This window comes from Antrostomus carolinensis, unplaced genomic scaffold, assembly GCF_000700745.2.
Source record: "Antrostomus carolinensis isolate BGI_N321 unplaced genomic scaffold, ASM70074v2 scaffold3890, whole genome shotgun sequence".
Taxonomy (NCBI): Eukaryota; Metazoa; Chordata; class Aves; order Caprimulgiformes; family Caprimulgidae; genus Antrostomus; species Antrostomus carolinensis.
The window spans coordinates 2,288-7,972 of NW_010290368.1; the positions used below are offsets into that span (position 1 = coordinate 2,288).

The 5,685-nt window shown below is 37.9% G+C and overlaps 1 pseudogene; it reads left to right on the forward strand.

The window, feature by feature from the left end:
• The first annotated feature begins 346 nt into the window (after positions 1 to 346).
• LOC114818794 (uncharacterized) lies at positions 347 to 3,886 on the forward strand (annotated as a pseudogene).
• The last annotated feature ends 1,799 nt before the right edge of the window (positions 3,887 to 5,685 follow it).

Sequence of the window (5,685 nt, forward strand, 5' to 3'; positions counted from 1 at the left end):
GACAATGAGAAGGTGGAGTTCAGGATCATGCGCAGTAGCCACAGAGCAACAAACAGAATCACAGCTCTGGACTTCAGAAGGCCTAACTTCGGCCTCTTCAAGGAACTGCTTGGATAAATCCCAAGGGATAGGGCACTAGGTGGTAGGGTGGCCCAAGAGAGCTGGTTAATATTCAAGGACCATTTCCTCCAAACTCAAGATCGGAGCATCCCAAATAGTAAAAAATCAAACAAAAGACCCAGAAGACCTACATGGTTGAGCAGGGAGCTACTGAATATACTCAAGTGGAAGAAGGAAGTTTATAGAACATGGAAGAAGGGGCTGACCACTTGGGAGGAATACAAGAATGTTGTCAGAGAATGTAGGGATGCAACTAAGAAAGCAAAAAGCTTCCTTAGAATTAAACCTGGCAAGGGAGGTCAAGGACAGCAAGAAAGACTTCTTCAAGTAAATTGGAGACAAAAGGAAGATCAGAGGAGATGTGGGCCCACTGCTGAATGAAGTGGTTGCCCTGGTGACAGAGGATACAGAGAAGGTGGAGTTACTGAATGCCTTCTTTGCCTTGGTCTTTACTGCTAAGGTCAGCTCTCAAGAGTCCCAGACCTTCAAGACCACAGAGGAAGTCAGAAGAATCTTCTTTGCCTCAGTGGAAGAGGACTGGGTTAGAAATCAGTTAAGTAAACTGGACATCCACAAATACATGTGCCCTGATGCGATGCATCCTCGAGTGCTGAGGGTGCTGTCAGAAGTCATTGCAGAGCCACTCTCCGTCATCTTTGAGAAGTCCTGGAGAACAGGAGAGGTGCCTGAGGACTAGAGGAAAGTCAATGTCACTCCAGTCTTCAAAAAGGACAAGAAAAAAGACTCAAGTATCTAACCATAGGCCAGTTATCCTCACCTCCATTCCTGGAAAGATAATGGAACAATTTGTTCTGGATGCCATATCAAAGCATGCTGAGGAAAAGGGGGTTATCAGGAGCAGTCAGCAAGGATTCACCAAGGGGAAGTCATGCTTGACCAATCTAATATCCTTTTATGATGGCATAACTAGATGGATAGATGAGGGGAAAGCAGTGGATGAGGTCTATCTCAACTTCATCAAGGCTTTCAACACTGTCTCTTAAAGAAACCTCACAGCCAAGCTTAAGAATTGTGGATTGGATAACTGGACAGTGAGATGAATTGGCAACTGGCTGAAGGACAGAGGTCAGACAGTTGTGGTTTGTAGGCCAGTGTCAAGTTGGAGGCCTGTGGCTAGTGATGTCCCCCAGGGGTCAGTACTGGGTTCAGTCCTGTTCAATTTATTTATCAATGACCTGGAGGAAGGGACAGAGTGTACCCTCAGCAAGTTTGCTGATGATAAAAAACTGGGAGGCGTAGCTGACATGACAGAAGGCTGTGCTGCCATCCAGCATGACCTGGACAGGCTAGAGAGCTGGGCAGGGAGAAACCTAATAAATTTGAATAAGGACAAATGTAAAGTAATGTATCTGGGGAAGAACAACCCCATGTATCAGTACCGGTTGTGGGCTGACCAGTTGGAGAGCAACTCTGAGGAAAAGGACCTGGGAGTCCTGGTAGATAACAGGTTGATCATGAACCAACAATGTGCTCTCAGGGCCAAGAAGGCCAATGGCATCCTGTGATGCTTAAAGAAGAGTGTGGCCAGCAGGTCGAGGGAGGTTATCCTCCCCCTATACTCTGCCCTGTTGAGGCCATATCTGGAGTACTGTGTCCAATTCTGGGCTCCTCAGCTCAAAAAGGACAAAGAGCTACTGGAGAGAGTCCAGCACAGGGCCACTAAGAAGATTAGGGGCCTGGAGCATCTACCACATGAGGAAAGACTGAGTGAGCTAGGTCTGTTTAGCTTGGAGAAGAGGAGGCTGAGGGAGGATCTCATCAATGCTTATAAATATCTAAAGGGTGGGTGTCAGGAAGATGGGGACAGACTCTTTTCAGTGGTGTCTAGTGACAGGACAAGGGGCAATGATAGCAAACTGGAAAACAAGATGTTCAACCTAAACATAAGGAAATGCTTCTTTATTGTGAGCTGGAAGAGACTCTCCAGAGAGGTTGAGGAATCCCTGTCTCTGGAGATGTTCAAAGCCCAGCTAGGCTGATCTGTGTCATCTACTCTAGGTCATCCTCCTCCATCAGGACTAGATGATCTTCATAGGACCTTTCCAACCCTTACCATTCTGTAATTCTGCGATAAATCTGTGAAGTTAGAGCTAGTTTACTGCCAACATTAACCATCTTTTGTGGTTTAAGAATTTCTCCTTGTGTTATTATCACAGATTTTCAAAGGTAAAAAAAAAAAAAAAAAAAAAAAAAACAAAAAACAAACCACCTCTTTTCAGGGAATCCTTTCCATCATTCTGTCAGGATCCTTTGATTTTTCTTAAGTATGAGCATCCTCTGTTACCTGGTGACTTCTAATCAAACTGAAGATATAAAATGAGCACTGAGACCAATATCTCCTCTGGCATTTCATGTCCCATTTATTCAACACTGAATGAAAATATGTTTCCCTAGATAGATGGTTTGTTTTTCATTTCCTCTGACATAACATATATCATGACTACAAAACCCTCTTTGAACCTGGATAAATGTTAATTAAAAAGCAGATAACCTCTGACACACAACTTGACTAGAATAGTGTTCATTTGCATGTGAACAGTTTTATTCCCAAGGATTATATTGCTGTCTTTGCTCACAGAGTCAGGCAGAATGTAACTCCCAGATGGTCTGAACCATAAAGCTATTCCTATTTATGAATCGTTTCCTTATTACTTAAAATTCTAATATATTCCATTTAATCTATATAACTTCTTACGGTTAATGTCTGGTCTTTCAAGACCACAAAGTTTTTTGTATGCATATAATATAGCAAGAACAACTTGGTAGTTAGAAAATGTGCCTAGTAGTTATGAGTTCTGGATCTGAGCCTCTGCTCTGGTTCAGATTTCTTTCATGACTGTAAAGTCACGTATAACAATGCTTTTAAGCATATTCTTATCCTCACATCTATTCATTGATATCTCCCAGATGAAATAAGGTGTCCAGATATATTTAAAATTTATCTCTTTGTTTTATCCATTTACCAAAAGTAGTGAGAATGAATAGTGCGAATGAATAGTGAGCACTTGTTAGAGACAAAATGCTACTCAGGGCATATGTCACGCTTTAATGTTAGTATAGACTCCAAAAACTGTAGCCACACTAATGGAAATAATGCTGGGTGATGCACACATTCAGGTGGTCCTTTTGCCAAAATTCTGTTGCCTCCAAACACTGGTAGCTAAAATCATAGGTAGACTTAATGCTTAAAAGAATCTAATAGGGTAAAAAAAGTTAAATATTAGATTCTAATTCAGCACTTACCTGCAGAGAAGGCATTTTAATAAAGTATTTTCTTCAGACAATGAGTGTAGTGGGACTAAAGCAGGGGTATCTTTCAAAAGAACCAGTTAACAATCAGCTACACTAAAGTTATGCCAAATATCTGCAGTACAATTCCCAAAGCTGCACAAAAAAATCTACTTATTTTATGTTATTCTTACTAGACTGAACTTCAGACTAACTATTATGATTTAGAATTTCAAATCAACTTGAAACCAATTATTGGCTTCATGCTGTTTTAACATGGAACTTGGGCAGCTCCTATCTTTCCATAGATTTTTCTATTCAATTTCTTTCCAACAGAGAAACTAGTATTGTTAAAACATTTAAATGGAGTAAAATGTTAGCATGGAATATTCTTCTGAAATTTTCTGAAATCATGATGCTTTCAGTCCTGGAAAGCTCCCAGAAACAATATGTGTTCTTCTGCTATGATTTGTTGTATTACTGGAATATACCGAAAACAGATATTGTAACAGTGTAACAGAAGTTAAACTCTTCACAAACCTTGACTTTAATAAAAACATTATTTAAATTAAACTCACCACAACATCCATTATATAGGATTTTAAATTCTGAACTGGGATAAAATTAACAAAATCTCCACATCAATCTGTTGTCAACTACGACACCCATCTGCAATAGTTCTGGAGTTACACACAAAATAAGAATAACATGTTTTCATCCCTTTTCATTTCAGATAGCAGAAAGAAAATAAATCCATATAAGACCTAAATGTCTTCTATGATAATTATATCCTCATTCTCCAATAATGAAATTTTTGGGAAGTTGATTTACATGAAAATTCTTTTCATTATTTTTTCTATTTTCACCTTATTGACAACCTTGAAAAAAAATCTTAAAAAAAATTGTAGTTCCAATTTTTTCTTAAAATATTTTAAGGTTTGTTTTTTGTTGGTTTTTTTTTTCAAAATTAGTAAGTTTACATTATTTTTATTCACTTAGAAATGTTACTATACTAAGTAAATATTGAAATATAAAACAGTTTACATTTTTAACATTACTTAAAATTTAAGTGAAAAAGAAGAAATAGAAAACAAGGGAATCTAACAAAAATCCAGACATGGACATCCAGACTTTTCCAATCACTTTAATTCTATAATTATTACTACAGCAGTTAGGAAAAAGGTAACAAGACATGACTACCTTGTTTAATTTAAATTTTCATCTTTTAATTCTTCTTTAATTTTCTTTTACTGTGGTGAGGCCTGCTATGCTCAAAACACACTATTCTGGAAGTGTTCTGTAGAAGATATAAAATGAATGATTTCAACTAAAAGGAATATCTGTTAAACTGAAATGTAAATTGGGCCAAAATATGTTATTATTATGCTGTATTATACGCTGAAAGGGTCAAGTTACTCTGGTGGTCTCCAAATACTGGCATAGATAGGAAGTCCATTTTTTTTGTGGGTTTTTTGTTTGGTTGGTTGTTTGGGTTTTTTTTTCTTTTTTGTCATCAGGATAATTTTAGGTAAACTTAATATGAAGTAAGAATGATCCTATTGTATCAGACTAATGGCCCACTTAGTCTATTATTCTGTCTACTACAATATTGAAAAGAGATGCTAAGTAAAGTATTTACAAGCACTTGACTTAATAAGATCCTTTTAAACTTCTAAACTTGTTTTGCTCATAGTAGTAGCCATGGAAAATCTTTTCTGCTGATATGTAGGACCTTTATAGGTTGTTAATATCTTATTGAAATAAAGCTGTTAATGCAGAAGCTCTGAAAAATAGAAACTAGAGTGATTATACAGCCTTGTCAAATATACATATCCTGATACAGAATCATAGAATGTTGTTAGTTGGAAGGGACCCACAAGGATCATCAAGTCCAGCTCTTGCCCTAGCATAGGACGTGTTGGCCATGTACAGGTAGAAGCCTATGAGTATTAACACACAGACACTACACTATGAAAGAGAGTAACCAGAGAGACAGAGAGAACAGCTATCTGTCAAGATCCCAATTTTCCTCCTTAAAAGCACCTAGCTTGTGATTTGTCTCATTTGGTCAATTAGTAAGCAAGTACCTTAATCACTGATGTGAGGTGTCAAACCACTTGCAGGGTATTATGTTTTGCTATGCTTGTATGGTAAAACATAGCATATGGGAGAAAAAAAATCTAATGTCCTTGGTTCTGTCCTCTGCAGCTGTCTTGATCCCATAAAACAACAACCCATGTAACACTTCTTGTCCTCTTCAGCTGTCTTCATCCCATAAAACAACAACTCATGTAACACTTCTTGTCCTCTTCATGC